Source organism: Delphinapterus leucas, chromosome 2, assembly GCF_059928025.1.
Source record: "Delphinapterus leucas isolate spDelLeu-1000000601 "Yukka" chromosome 2, BTC_Dleu_Yukka2, whole genome shotgun sequence".
In the NCBI taxonomy this organism is placed as follows: domain Eukaryota; kingdom Metazoa; phylum Chordata; class Mammalia; order Artiodactyla; family Monodontidae; genus Delphinapterus; species Delphinapterus leucas.
Window position 1 is genome coordinate 79,144,277 of NC_143130.1, and position 16,453 is coordinate 79,160,729.

The 16,453-nt window shown below is 42.0% G+C and overlaps 1 long non-coding RNA gene across 1 annotated transcript; it reads right to left on the reverse strand.

Moving 5' to 3' along the window:
* Positions 1-288: 288 nt before the first annotated feature.
* LOC149750183 (uncharacterized) lies at positions 289-15,247 on the reverse strand. Its single transcript, XR_016392089.1, has 2 exons — positions 15,061-15,247; positions 289-1,112 (listed from the first exon to the last, which is right to left on the reverse strand). It is a non-coding gene; the product is annotated as an uncharacterized LOC149750183 (long non-coding RNA).
* Between the last annotated feature and the right edge of the window lie 1,206 nt (positions 15,248-16,453).

Here is a 16,453-nt window from a genome sequence, read left to right on the forward strand (position 1 = left end):
TGTAGATGATGGAGTGGATGGTAATTCTTAAGGGCTCAAAGGTCTGCAGGGTTGTGGGGTAGAGCCTGGTAACAACTTGTAAACCCTAAAGGAACTTTCTTACCTAACCTTCCACAGGCATACCTTGGAGATATTTTGGGTTTGGTTCCAGACAACTGGATTAAGCAAATATCACGATAAAGCCAGTCACACAAATTTTTTGGTTTCGGTGCATGTAGGTGTTATGTTTACACTATGCTGTAGTCTCTTAAGTGTGCAATCACATTATGTCTAAAAAAATATACATAATTTAATTAAAAATTTTATTGCTAAAGAATGCTAACATCTGACAATGCAGGGTTGCCACAAAACTTCAATTTGTAAAACACGCAATAAGGTGAAGCACAATAAAACAAGGTATGTCTGTACAAAACTCCCCTCTTAACTTTCAAAACCCTAGGCACACACAAAAATGTGTTCTTAGCTAGCCAAAGTCTGCCTCTCTTCATGTAACAAAGCCAGAAAATAGCTCTTCTGTCACGTTGCTTTAAGGCACACCTTTAAAAAAACAAACAAAGAATACATGAATGCACTATTACCCCTCTGTCCCCATCTCCCATGGACATAAAAATTTGTTCAGAGAAGAGGGACTAGAAAATCTTTCATTTAGATTTTTTTCAAACATAATAAATGCTGATATTTCAAAGATGATTTCCTCCTTTTCTTAATTAATTAATTAATTAATTTTGGCTGTGTTGGGTCTTCGTTGCTGTGTGCGGCTTTCTCTAGTTGCAGTGAGCGGGGGCTACTCTTCGTTGCCGTGTGCGGGCTTCTCATTGCGGTGGCTTCTCTTGTTGTGGAGCATGGACTCTAGGCACGCGGGCTTCAGTAGTTGTGGCACGTGGGCTCAGTAGTTGTGGCTTGCGGGCTCTAGAGCACAGGCTCAGTAGTTGTGGTGCATGGGCTTAGTTGCTCCGCGGCATATGGGATCTTCCCGGACCAGGACTCGAACCTGTGTACCCTGCATTGGCAGGTGGATTCTTAACCACTGAGCCACCAGGGAAGCACGATTTCCTCCTTTTAAGTGCATTTACATCCATTCTCTCTTTGTCTTCTCATGATCACTCTTGGCTCTGTTTTACAGTTGAGGAAAGAAAGGTGACAGGTTTAAATAGGTTGTCCAGGTCTGATGACTGCTCAGTGGGGAAAGCATGGGTCACATTCAAAATTTCTGACTCAAGGACAATCCCACCATTCTGCCCTTAGGTGATTTGGGTTGGGTCGTGGGGTCTGGGGTCTCTTCAGCTCTGAGCAGTAGACAAAGCATGCTCTGCTGGAATCCAGCCTGGCGGGTCTCCCTCCACCTACCAGAGGCCCTCTGAGGTGAGTAGCGTAGCCCAAACTATGGAGTAATATAATCTTTGCCTTGAAGACACAGTGCAGTCTTCAGGGCCACAGTCCAGGGTGGGCTACTGTCAGATAAAACTCTACAGGAAAAAGGTGGAGGCTGCATGCCAGGGACCTGGTATCAAGGAAACTGTAGCATGACCAACAGTAGATCATAAAAGCAAAGCTGTAAAAACCATAAACCTATGTCATTATGTAAAATCCTAAAACCACATCCCAAATCCCAGACTGGGCATTCAGAAACTTCCAGTATTGATTGTATGAAGGGTCCCAGTGTCCTCTAGGGTGTTTATGAGACTATACTGTAACAACTTATCTTCCTGGCTGCATCCTTTCACTGCTTCCCCCACACATGCTGGCTTACAATTTTGTTAAAGATTTGTTTTGCTCTTTCTCGTATGATGGTTAATCAATTATTGTTCCTCTTTCTCTCAGACCGTTTGCTCTTTGACAGCAGGATACTGGTCAATGTTATCCACATCCCTCTAGTGTCTAAAATAAGCAGTAGGTGTAATGAATGTTTGCTTAATTGATGCAAGACCCCAAGATATTTGCTGGAACCACCAATGCTTGGACTAAGTTTGAGTGTGATGTTTTCACTGCAGTATTTCTTTTCAGATGTAAAGCATTGGTTTACAAATGACTCCTCAAAAAACAGAGATCTGTAACAAGAGTCTTTAAGTGTTTTTACTTTTAACTCAGTTCCACTCTTGAAAATGTATTTAGGGAAATCTGAAATACAAACAGATATCTCTCCCTAGGAAGCTCATCATCGTTGTAATAGTGAGAAATTGGAAATGATCCACATGTCTGATACTTCTGAAGGGATTACATCAAATGATGGTTTATCCACTAGATAAACTATCAGGCAGCCACTTAAATGATATTTATTAAGGCTTTTAATGACTTGGGAAAATGCTTAAGATATTATATGAAAAAGCTAGAATTCAAAACTATATATGAAGTGTGATATAAGATTATTCCAGTTATGAATACTGGGCTTGGAAAAATTGCAAGGAAAAGTGAAAAATTTCAAAGTGATTTCTCTAAGTGGAGAAATTTTGAGTGATAGTTACCGCTATAGACTGAATGTTTATATCCCTTCTGCCTAAATTTATATGTTGGAACCTGATCCTCAATGTGCTGGTATTTGGAGATGGGGCCTTTAAGAGGTGTTTAAGTGGTGAGGGTGAAACCCTAATGAATGGGATTAATGCTCTTATCAAAGGGACCTCTGAATGATCCCTTGCCTCTTTCGCTGTGTGAGGACAAAGCAAAAAGACAGCCATCTAGGAACCAGGAATCATGCCCTCACCAGACACTGAATCTGCTGGTGCCTAGACCTTGGACTTCCCAGTCTGCAGAACTGTGAGAAATAAATTTCTATTGTTTATGAGTCACGCAATCTATGGTATTTTTGTTACAGCATTCCAAAAAGACTGAGACAGTTACTTTCTTCCTTATATCCTTCTGTATACATGGATTTTTAAAACCAAAACTAAAATAATCCTCAAAAAACCAACCCATAAAATGTTATCTTTAAAAGTGATGAAAGTTACCACAAAAAAGCCCAAACAACATATATTCAAAAATTTATTACCATTTATTATGAAAAAGGAGAAACAAAAAGGAAAAGGGGAAGTATAGGAATAGACAGTTCACAGAAGAGGCATCCACCTGCCTAATAAGCACCTGTGGACATTCTCAACCTCACTAGTTAGGGAGATGCCAATCAAAAGAACAAGTGACAACCCATTTTTCACCTAATGATTGGCAAGATCCAAGAAGAGTTCTGGTGGATGATCTCTGGCTCTCAAGTTTCTTTTACAGTAATGATGAGCAACACAATCCTTGGGAAGGTGTAATTATCGTCTAGGAAGTACATACACCTCTCCATAAAAACAGAGGTATAAAAGTGTGGCTGCTTCATCTGTGGGAGGCATCGCATAGGGAAATCATCCCACCCAAATCAAAAGAACTTTATGTCATAAATTCTGTAAGTTAGAAACTCTGAATGAATACTTGCGTGACTTCCTTTCCCTTAAAATGAGAGCTCATTTCTGGCTTCTCTGGGAAGCAGACTCAGACAGAGATGAGCATGTGGGGAGTTTACTAGGGATGTCCTTGGGGAGGGAGCAGGATTTGACAGAGGGAGAAGCCCAGCTGTGATGGAGTCTCAGGGGAAGCTATGACAGTGACCCTGAGGGCAGTTCTAAAGATGGATGACTCTTCAGAGTTGAGACAAGGAAGCTGGGTATTTATATCCCTCTATCAATCAGGAATGTGACATGACCTTGGGGAAGTGACTCTTCATTCAGCTGAGGCAATTCCAGAGTGGCTGACCCCTGAGGGCTGTCCTCTGTGCCACTTCTGGCAGCTAAAGGAAGAGGCTTTTCATTCCTGAGAATCTGGGGCTGTATCACCGTGTCCACCATAAAATGTTACTTGTTTGCTTTTTATAAAAAAAAAAAAGACTAATTTTTTTTAAAGATTTTTTTTGATGTGGACCATTTTTAAAGTCTTTATTGCATTTGTTACAGTATTGCTTCTGTTTTATGTTTTGGTTTTTTGTCTGTGAGGCCTGTGGGATCCCAGTTCCCAGACCAGGGATCGAACCCACACCTCCTGCACTGGAGGGTGAAGTCCTAACCCCTGGACCACCAGGAAAGTCCCTAAAAAGACTAATTTTTTAAAGCAGTTTTAGGTTCACAGCAAAACTGATAGGAAGGTACAGAGATTTCCCATATACTCCCTCGCAGTACAAAGCAGAGACAGGCAGGAGATGAGCCCACCACTCTCGTCTTCTTTCACCTCTCCACTGAGGACATAGCTCAGGGAGTCAGGGGAGGTGGCAGCAAGCTGTACGTGTTCAGTAGGTAGCAGCAGGAAATGTGAATTTAGAGAGTATGGGAGGCCTGGATTACAAGAAGCTACAATGCAGAGATCTTAAGGATACAACTCGGTAGTGAGAGGAACCCCAAGAGCGTGAAGCATCCTGATTACTCAGTGGGGGCAGGTCAGACAGCCCTCTGTTGTCTTGGGGTCAACTTAGCGTGATACCTCCAAGGATGCAGCCTGGCCCACTCCTGCATTGCAGCATTTTAGTTAACAGGAAGCAGCAACAGCAACTTTACAAACACTTGTGGCCGGGCCCCTCAGCCCAAGCAGCTGCTTCCCTGCCGTCTAGCTTGCTCTACATGGAGGAAGGCTCCCCTTCACACAATGTCCTTTGGGTATCTGTGGCTCTGGGCCCCTGATCCTCCCATTCCCCTCTTTGTTCCTGTTGCTAACCCTTTGCAGAGGACACCGCTTCTGGGACTTCCCTGGCGGTCCAGTGGTTAAGACTCTGCGCTTCCAATGCAGGGGGCATGGGTTCGATCCCTGGTCGCGAAACTAAGGTCCCACATGCTGTGCGGTACAGCCTAAATAAAAAGTAAAAACAGAGGACACTGCTTTTAGGTCCCCTTCCTTTGTATCCCACTGCTGTATCCCAACCCACACCTACCCACGCTTGGCTTTGGCTCATGAGACCCCAGACCTACTTGGGAGTACAAAGCCTTCAAGCACCTGAAGTCCTACTTTGAGTATTTCCCCACATTAGTTAGTTTATTGACTCAAAAACATTCAGGGCACCTACTCTCTGACTAGTACCAAAGGCTGAGGATATACAGACGGCAAAGACATATTTCCCTGACCTCATGGCTTACAGTTGCTTACCACCTAGTAGGTCACAGTCAAAGATTGGGGAAATCTTTCCTGTACCAGGGCTAGTGTATCTCCTCACCTCTTTGTGGAAGCTCCAAAACTCATTCTGACATGAGCTGAGCTCTCTGCCACTACTCCCCAACCCCCGCCCCGAGTCTAGCTAGAACCTGTTCTCAGATGTTAACTCCAGAAAACCCCTCCTTTCTCCCTAGATGGGCCCCAGACATGGCCACCTTTTTTTCTGCTAGGGTGTCACACTTCCATCCAACAGAATGACACAATTCTAGCCCTGTCCAGTCCCCTGTTCAGTCTCTATTTTGTTCTCAGCAGTGACCCCTCACCACATCTGTGAAAAATAATGTACTTTGCAATGTCCTTAGGAAATATATAAAGAAGGGTCAGGGTCCTTCATCTTCTCTTCATGGAGAACTTTTCCCAGGATACAGTTCAGAATGGGATGTACACATCAGAAAGAGAATATCCCCATCCCTGCCCCAAATCACATCTGACATCAGATTCCCGGAACCAGGCAAGGTGCGTGCTCTCAGACCTGGGGACATTAGGCAGGAGGGGGTTCCTCTCATCTTGGCCATCAGGGCTCCATCAGAGGAAACTGAAAGGAGAATTGACCAGAGCCACTTACGAAATAATAAAGAGAAAGAATGATGAATGCTCTGTTAATAAAGTGACCTTAGGTTTCTGGCAAAATGTCAACGGCCTTAATTTTTACTTTTTTTTTTGGTATTTTTGCCTCACTCTATATTCCAATCTCCTGACCTTGTATAAGTACAAAACCCTAGTTTTGCTTTTGCTCCTGTTAGGAGCTTTGCTGACTGTAGGTTTGGAATCTCTTCAATTATGAAAAAGCATTTACACTCAAATGATTATTGGAACACTGTGGGGTGAACATCCAGGAGGGGAAAACAGATGACAAAATACAGCCATGGTTCACAGGAAGGACGGGGGTTTCCGATACTTGGAGGAGAATGCTGGAATTCTGAGCTTCTGTGGACAATCACATCATCCTATTCTAATCGATTATCTATTTATTTATTCAACAAACATACTTTGAACACCTCCTGTGGGCCGCTTATAGCAGATAAAACTTCCACTTGCCCAGAGGTAGGAAAGTGTTTAAGGAAAAATGCTGTATTTTACTATCCATATTATAAAAAATTGGAAAAAATATGCAGAGGTTGATTGATTTTTATATTGCTTATTAGTGTTTACTGTAAGCCAAGTGCTATTCTAAATGCTTTTCCCATATTAACTCATTTAATCATGATAATGGCTCGTTATGTACTTTCTATTATTATCCCTGTTTTATAGAAGAGGCACCTGAGGCACTAAGAGATTAAGAAAATTTCCCAAGGTCACAGAGCTAGAGAGTGATGGACATGGGATTTAAATCCACTCAATTCTGTTCCAGGGTACATTTGTTTAACTACTAAGCATACCTCCTCCACCACATCAATGAAGCTTCTACTACAGTGATAGTCCTCTCGGGGGCTCCATCAGGCAGATCAATGGCAGGAGTAGGAGGGAAGTGCTGGGAATGTAACTCAGAATCCAGGAACTGCACACAGGTCACAGCTGCCGAAAGGAAGTGTTGACGGCTGCATCCCCTGACCTGTGATTGTTTCTAAAATGCCAGAATTTAGCTATGGTTTTATGATGGGTTAATTCCTCATTAAAACACTGTCGTGGGCTTCCCTGGTGGCGCAGTGGTTGAGAGTCCGCCTGCCGATGCAGGGGACATGGGTTCGTGCCCCGGTCCGGGAAGATCCCACATGCCGCGGAGCGGCTGGGCCCGTGAGCCATGGCCGCTGAGCCTGCGCGTCCGGAGCCTGTGCTCCACAATGGGAGAGGCCACAACAGTGAGAGGCCCGCATACCGCAAAAAAAAAAAAAAAAAAACCACTGTCGTGTGTGTGTGTGTGTGTGTGTGTGTGTGTACTTGGAGGGAGAGGACATCACAAGGCTGAAAAAAGCATGTATCCCACCGTTTCTTAAACTTTAATGTGCATGAATCACCTGGGGCAGGGCCTGAGAACCTGCATTTCCATCCAGTTCCAGGTTGGGGTGGGATGTCTACACTAGAGCTACCACCTTCAGAAGCAAGGAAACAGGACCAATGCTTTCAAACCTTAAAGAAAAACACACTGGGACACTTTCTTCCAACAAAATCTTATGTGAAGTTTCAATAAGCAAAACAAATAAAGTGGAGCCACCTTGGTTACAGTGAAGGGGCAGCCAAGAGCCCGGCCCCAAATGCTTTTTCTCCCCTCCAAACTCCTGGAACCTCAAAGAAACATGAGGCAGCTCTGAAGAAGCCCAGTGATCTGGACCCTGTCCTTGTCTAACAGGGCTTCACTGTAATACTAGTCACATGTGGCTACCAAGTACTTGAAATGTGGGCAGGGTGACTGAGGAATGGAATTATTAATTTAATATAAATTAACCTAATTTAACTTAAAAGCTTTAGCAGTATAAAATATTTTTCTGTTAAATACAACTTTGTTTTGGTAGGACATTTCATGAAATCATATAAGATCTTACTGTGGTCTACACCTAAACACTTCACCCATCTAGTGTTTGTTAAGCTTGAGTGGTTTTTTTTCTTTACATCTGATATAACTTGTGTTTATTTGAATATTTTCTGCAGACAACGTGAATTATAGTGATATAGTGATTACATTTATTAAAATGCTTACATTGCATTTGTTTTCATTGTAATATAATTAAATTATTTTTCTAGTTAAAAATTAAGTGTGGACATTTAAATTTTTTAAAAAATACATTGTCTTTTTTTAAAATTAATTAATTAATTTTTGTCTGTGTCGGGTCTTTGTTGGTGAGCATGGTCTTTGTTGCAGCGAGCGGGGGCTACTCTTTGCTGTGGTGCGCAGGCTTCTCATTTCAGTGGCTTCTTTTGGTGCAGAGCATGGGCTCTAGGCACGTGGGCTTCAGTAGTTGTGGCATGCGGGCTTCAGTAGTTGTGGCTTGCGGACTCTAGAGCGCAGGCTCAGTAGTTGTGGCACACGGGCTTAGTTGCTCCATGGCATGTGCGATCTTCCTGGACCAGGGCTCGAACCCGTGTCCCCTACATTGGCAGGTGGATTCTTAACCACTGCACCACCAGGAAAGTGCAACATTTAACTTTAAAGCAAAGGCATACTACTGCTTTAGAATTGATTGGAGATGCAGAAGCTAGTACTATGACTGGATCAGAAACATTTAGATTTTTATTTTTCTCAAAGGACTTCCACATTTACAAAGAAATGTTAATTTATGCCCTAAAAAGTTGAACTCAAGGCATGGATAGTTTTGAATCTTTTCTATCTAACAAAGAATATCAGCTAGACATGAAAAAAATTAGTTTTTATCATGATGTACTGTGATCTAGCTATATCAGTTTAAAAATTCAGATTTAATGGAATTTTGAAATGAGACTGATGTTTCCCTTATTGCTTCATTTCACTGTGTGACACATACTGAAAATATTTGGGCTGGGTTTTCTGAAAGAGATGCAATGAAAAGTGTAATGGATGTAATTGTTAAGATTGTTCATTATAGTTGTGCAAATGCTATGAATCATCCCCAGTATCTAGAACTGTTGAAAGAAATAGAAGACAATGGATTTAATGAATTTAATGTTCTTTGCTAATACTCATTGTTTGAGTGGTGGAAGAGTTTTACAAAGATTTACTGTACTGGTAGGTCTGATTTTTTTCTTGAAACAAAAGGAATATTTGCCAAGTGGTCAATAATCAAAAACAAATGTCAGTGTGATTTATGTTTTCTCACTGATATTACATTGCACATGGACATGCTAAATTTGAAGTTTCAAGTAAAGGAGAAGTTTATTTGTGACCTAACCAGATAGGTACAAGAATTTATGTTGAAATCAAAATTTTTCATAATACAAATCAACTATATCGATTTTATATATTTTTTTCAAATATGAAACCAGGGCTTCCCCGGTGGCACAGTGGTTGAGAGTCCGCCTGCCGATGCAGGGGACACGGGTTCGTGCCCCGGTCCGGGAAGATCCCACATGCCGTGGAGCGGCTAGGCCCGTGGGCCATGGCCGCTGAGCCTGCACGTCCGGAGCCTGTGCTCTGCAACAGGAGAGGCCACCACAGTGAGAGGCCCACTCTTTTCAGTTTATGTAATATCCTTTTGAATTTGTGTCAATAAGACTGAGATGACCCAAGAGTTAGTGAATTTAGCTAACTGGAACAAAAATTGCTTTGAAACTGATATGCTTTTGCTCCAAAGTCAAACCACTTTTCCTAAAATTAGATGAACTAATTTGGTCAGTGTGATTGCAAATATTAGAAGAAAATTATTTTTAACATTCAACTAACTTATTGGGAAACCATTAAGTTTGTTTGGAACACCTTTGTTATGTGACTCTACTTTTAATGGTAAATTTTATGAAATCTAAATACAGACCTAGTATTTCTGATGAAAATTTAGTGTTCAAATTGAGATGTGCTATAAATGTAAAATACACGCTGGATTTTGAAGACAGTATGAAAGAAGAATGCAAAGTACCTTTTTAATTAGTTTCTTATGTTTATTACATGTTGAAGTAATATTTTAGATATATTGGGTTAAATAAAATATATTATCAAGAGTAATTTCTCTCCTTTTTACCTTTTAAATGTGGGCACTGGACAACTTTAAATTTTGTGTGTGGCTCTCCTTATCCATTTTTCTTTTTTAGTCCTAGGATATTTGTGTGTAAAACTTCTCCATGAAAGCAGGGATCATCTTTGTCCTATTTTTTTCTCCACTGCTGAATCCTTGGTATTAGACCTGTGCTTACCACACAGAAGCTACTCAGTAAATGTTTGCTAAATGAGTGAAAGATTTTGGGTATATAAATTTTTTTTGCTGTCATAGGTATTTTTGTCATAAACATTTTGCATAAGTTGATGTGTTAGTGTGTGCATATGTATTTTATTTATTCCCTTAAAATAAATTCCAAGATCATTGTGTAAAAGGGTGTGGACCATTTTATAACTTGTTAAACATTGCCAAGTTAATCTCAGAAAAGATTGAACCAATTTACAATGTCATCAACATAGTAAATTGGTTTGGGTTATCAGTCTCCCAATGCCAACTTTTAAAGGGATGTAGAATGATTAGCAATGTGGCATTGGGCAACTTACTTAGCTCTCTGAAACTCAATTTCTTTAAACTGTAAAATGGAGATAATAATATAAGATTGAAAACTGAATGAGCAAATGCCTGGACAAATACTTAGACAATATTTGCCTCATGTGAAGTTGGCATTAAATGTGTGATTCCAGCATAAAAAATTGGAGTATCATAGTGCTTTCTTATAGTCGTAATGCATTTCTGCTGGGGGTGTAAACTGCCAGGTAAGGTGGGAGATGGCTCCTTCAGGGACCAGGCAGAAGATATCAGAGTCACATGATAGGTAACTGCTGGAGCTGCTAGAGTCTGTTGTTTGCGAGAAGGAAATAAACTCATACTTTTGTACACTTGATTCTCTAGCTGCTTTATTTTAAATCATGGTGAGGGCTTCCCTGGTGGCGCAGTGGTTGAGAATCCGCCTGCCAATGCAGGGGACACAGGTTCGAGCCCTGGTCCGGGAAGATCCCACATGCCACAGAGCAAGTAAGCCCATGCGCCACAACTACTGAGCCTGCGCCCTAGAGCCCACGAGCAACAACTACTGAAGCCTGCGCACCTAGAGCCTGAGCTCCACAACAAGAGAAGCCACCACAATGAGAAGCCCGTGCATTGCAACAGAGAGTAGCCCCCGCTCGCCGCCACGAGAGAAAGCCCGCGTGCAGCAACAAAGACCCAACGCAGCCACAAATAAATAAATAAATAATAAAGTCATGGTGAGAGCTGACATCTCATATATGCCTAAGAACTCAATCCCACGAATATTTAATTTCGAAATGAATATTTTCTATTAGTTGCAAACAAAGATAAAGTCCTGAATAAAAATCACCTTGGGTGATGATTTGACAGATTCTGAAATGGTGTAGGGTGAGTGGGGGTCTATAATGGGTTTAGAGGAACACTAAGAGAAACAGCTTGTCAGCTGCCCCATCTCCAGATATTATTTCTTAGACTCAGGAGCGCCTGGACCTCCCCTGACCAATAGAGTAGCCACTGGCTTCATGTGCCTGTTGAGCACTTGATGTGTGACTTGTCTAAATAATTAGTGTGAAAAAATGTAAAATAACTCATCAATGGTGTTTGAATATGATTACATTGATATAATATTTTGGATGTCTTGGGTTAATTAAAGCATATCATGAAGATTAAGTTAACCTGTTTCTTTTTCCTTTTCCGATGTGGCTACTAGAAAATTGACAAGTATATACGTGGCTTATGTATGTTTCTGTTGAACAATGTAGGTTCAGACCCCTACATCTTCCTACAGCACTGCCAGCAACCTTCTAGAACCACTTAAATACTTTCAGACATGCATGGACAGTTCTGATTAGCTCTAAGCTTGGAATTCACAGCCTGGGAATGAAGCAGCAAGCATTTGCCCTAGACAAGAATCTGTGAAGTAGACTGGAAACTGCTAAGATAAAAGGCCAGAAACTCAGACCAAAACCTCACCTCAGTTAACACCAGTAAAATTCCAGAATTTCCCTGTCCATTTTTATTAAAATGGACCATTCATGAGCCCAGAAGTCTGACACTGATAGCTGAGAAAAAAAAAGGTTTTTTTTTGGTTTTTCAAGTCCAGAAACACAAAGATATAGTAAACTAAAAGGCTAGTTCTTCTATAAAGAAATAAAATGAAACAATTTAGATTAGAAATCATGTCGGTGTGGATCATCTAGGAAGCAGAGGCCAAGATGAGCTAAAATATGCAGGAGATTTATTGAGAGAAATGTCTGTGAAGGAGAAAGGGGAGGTGGCAGGAAATGGCAGGGAGAGCCTTCAGACCGCAATGCAAGTCTGACACCTGTGAAAGGACAGAGGGAATTGGGTAGAAAAAGCCTCAGACAGCAGTGCATTTCGGCCAGGCCAACAGGAGCCCCAGAGCTCCAAGGTTGCCTGTTGGTGGCAGCTTGTGTCAAGCAGGATGGGCCAGCACTGTACCCCTACTGCAGTGCTCAGCCATTGGCTGGGAGCAGCCTAGGGTACACCAATGGGGAGGTGGGTCCATAGGGCAATAACTGGGGCTCTCAGGCAACTCTTCTCCCCTTGGCAGGTCCACCTGAAGGATAGCTGATGGTACACTGATCTTTGACATCGCATACTGTGCTGATTCGAAGTTAAAATTACAACTCAGGTGTTCTTATAACTTTATACCATGTTTCAGTAAAGTCCTGACAACTTCCTTTAGAAACAGTGCACTTCTGCATACTGATGTCCTGGGTCAGGACCAGAGTCAGGACACCAGATTCTATTGGTCTTGGCTCTGCACATTCAAGATACTTCATTTCTTGCAGCCTCAGTTTCCCCATCTGTAACACTGTTGTGAATTATAATATCTACCTTGTGGGGTTGTTGTGATTATTAAAAAGGATACCACGTGAGGGAGCTTTTCACAAAGGTAAGATTGTTTGATCACTTCATTCATATAACGTTGGTCCCACCTACTGGAAATCAGGTTATGAATGCTAAAGACTTCTAAAAGCAAGTAATGTCATGTTGAATTTTTTCAGCTATTGGCAATATTTGCCTTGAAGATGACTGTCATCTATGAAAAGTCAGTTGAAACATTCTAACTGATCCAAGTAGCACACCCATCAGGAATTTCTTGTAATTCTTTCATCTTGGAACACTTTCCCCAGATATTCCCAAGGATTGATTATTCCTCCACTCTGGTCTCTGATCAAATGTCACCTCCCAGGCCTTCCCTTACCCCCTTACCCAAAATGGCAGCTCCGTCACCATTTGTCCTTTACATTGCTCTGTTTCCCTTCACAGTACATGCTAGTTCCTGACATTATACTATATTGTTTATTAGTTTATTATTGTCTTCTTTTCTAGAACATAAGCTTCATGGGATCAGGAACTTTGTTTCATTGACTGTTATATCCCTGGAATGCTTGCTGCCTGGTTATAGTAAGTAATTGATTTTCTTGACTGGTTGAAATTCACATGTGGTTTCCAAAGGGATGAGAAGGCAAATGAGGAATTTAGAAGAACAATAATATTTTTCATGAATGTCTGGGGCTACTTTGATGGTGAGAGGAAGAGGAAGAGGCTAATTGCAGAGCACAGGTGTCCATGCGTCTCACCTTGGACAGGTTCAACCTCCTCCCCAGTCAGACCTTTCACTAGAATTGCTAGCAAGAAGCAAATGGGCAGGTCTAGCAATTATCTTTATTTCTTAATTTCTCTAGGGAAGGTGGGCAAGCTTTTTTTTTTTTTTCTTAAACTCATGGAAATCAGATGGGAAAGGATAATTGAACAAGCGTCCTGCTTAAGAACACTCTATTTTATAAATCACAGCAAGAACCTTTTTGACCCACCTCCTACAGTGATGCAAATAAAAACAAAAACAAACAAATGGGACCTACTGAAACTTAAAAGCTTTTGCACAGCAAAGGAAACCATAAACAAGACAAAAAGACAACCCTCAGAATGAGAAAAAATATTTGCAAATGAAGCAACTGACAAAGGATTAATCTCCAAAATTTACAGGCAGCTCATGTAGCTCAATATCAAAAAAACAGCCCAATCCAAAAATGGGAGACCTAAATCGACATTTCTCCAAAGAAGATATACAGATTGCCAACAAACACATGAAAGGATGCTCAACATCACTAATTATTAGACAATGCAAATCAAAACTACAATGAGGTATCACCTAACACCAGTCAGAATGGCCATCATCAAAATATCTACAAACAATAAATGCTGGAGAGGGTGTGGAGAAAAGGCAACCCTCTTGCACTGTTGGTGGGAATGTAAATTGATACAGCCACTATGGAGAACAGTATGGAGGTTCCTTAAAAATCTAAAAATAGAACTACCATATGACCCAGCAATCCCACTCCTGGGCATATACCCTGAGAAAACCATAATTCAAAAAGAGTCATGTACCAAAATGTTCATTGCAGCTCTATTTACAATAGCCAGGACATGGAAGCAACCTAAGTGTCCATCAACAGATGAATGGATAAAGAAGATGTGGCACATATATACAGTGGAATATTACTCAGCCATAAAAAGAAACAAAATTGAGTTATTTGTAGTGAGGTGGATGGACCTAGAGTCTGTCATACAGAGTGAAATAAGTCAGAAAGAGAAAAACAAATACCATATGCTAACACATATATATGGAACCTGAAAAAAAAAAAAGGTCATGAAGAACCTAGGGGCAGGACAGGAATAAAGACGCAGACATAGAGAATGGACTTGAGGACATGGGGAGGGGGAAGGGTAAGCTGGAATGAAGTGAGAGACTGGCATGGACATATATACTACCAAATGTAAAATAGCTAGTGGGAAGCAGCCGCATAGCACAGGGAGATCAGCTGGGTGCTTTGTGACCACCTAGAGGGGTGGGATAGGGAGGGTGGGAGGGAGATGCAAGAGGGAGGAGATATGGGGATATATGTATACATATAGCTGATTCACTTTGTTATACAGCAGAAACTAACACACCATTGTAAAGCAATTATACTCTAATAAGGATGTTAAAAAATAATAATAAATAAATCACTAAATATTGGGAAAAAAAAAAAAGAGTCCTGCCTAGATCACCAAACGGACGCTCAGTCTTTGGAGGATCAAGAATGGTTCTGTTTGGTGTGGCCTGTACCTGTAAGTCATGAGCAAAGACATAGCTGTCGTGTAGAGAAGGGAAAACAATGGTTCTGCATCAGCCTGAAAGGCAAACCTGGCATCACAGAGTGGCTGACACCAGGAAGATCTAGACAGTTATCTCTATTGCTTGGGTCTGTCCAGCAGCCGAGGGGCCATGAGTGAGGGAGGAAGAACTGCTCACCCTGAGAAGTCTTCCAGCCTAGGTGGTGTCCCTCTGGGTGGTGGTGAAGGGGCTTCCTGGACTGAGCGCAGCAGGTTCAGACTGGAGGAACTTCGTGGCCCCTTTTGATTTACTGTCTCCATGAGTTCTTATCTCCCCTGAGGTAACAAACTGTTTACCCAGGAGGTCAACAGAGAGAAAAAGAGAAGTGGGGTCATTTAGCAGCCAGACAGAATGCAATAAATGCTTAGAAGGGTGACTTGCTCTTGACTAAGCCAAGAAATAGTGTGCAGATCACCCTCAGTTTTCACCTTCCTGTGAGTAATACATCATCCCTGGGAGAGCCCCCAGGACTCCAGGGATCCCCACAAACTAGGAAAAGGCTGTCTGCCAAACAGAGAGCCCATCTAAGAGAGTAATGAAGGGCAAAGCTGAAATTCCAGCAGTCTCTCCTCTAAAGGTTAGTGCTTCTTGCTCCTGTTCATGGAGAAAGGAGTCAGCCTCCACTCATTGATGAGCTCAGGTTTTTGTTTTTGTTTTTTAATTTATTTATTTGGCTGCGTCGGGCACGCAGGATCTTCATTGCGGTGCTTGTTGTGGTGCGCGGGTTTCCTCTTCTCTAGTTGAGGTGCACCAGCTCAGTAGATGTGGCGCGCGGGCTTAGTTGCCCCGTGGCGTGTGGGATCTTAGTTCCCCAACCAGGGATCGAACCCGTGTCCCCTGCATTGGAAGGCGGATTCCTTACCACTGGACCACCAGGGAACTCCCATGAGCTCAGGTTTAATTCTCCTAATATTGCGGTCAGTAGACAGAGCACAGGGCTGTGAGACAAAAGACCCAGGTTCTAGTCCCAACTTCACCTCTAACTCATTTTGTGACGTTGGTCAAGTTGCTTGATCTCTATGGGCCTCAAATTATTTCCCATAAAATAAGAAGACTGAATTAAATGATTTGTAAGAGTTTTTTCTAACTTTTTTTTTTTCTTCCAGTGCTAATGTTTTGTGAACACATGATTGGGTGGATTCAAGCAGGGCTGGGTTATATCTCCCTTTTAGAGCTCTCTCTGAAAGGCAGTTTAGCATTTGGCACTGGGAGTGGGAAACAAAACAGAGAAGCAGCCTTGAGATGTGACAGACCTAGGGGCTACCTGTCCTGTCTCTGTCCCAGGGCTCTGGGGTGGCCCTTTCATCTCCAGGAGCGTAGAGCCCTCACAGAAGAGGGCAGAAGGCCTGGCGATGGAATGCAAGTACTGTCAGCTAGTTCCCCTGCCTCCCAGCCCCACTGACCTTGGAGTGGTGAGTCATGCTTTATTACTGTGAGTGCCTGGCATTGGCCCCGCACAACTTCTTGAGCTTGTCAACACCCAGGATAGAATAAATCATCAGAGGCCCATTTTTAGCCAAGAGTGAAAAAT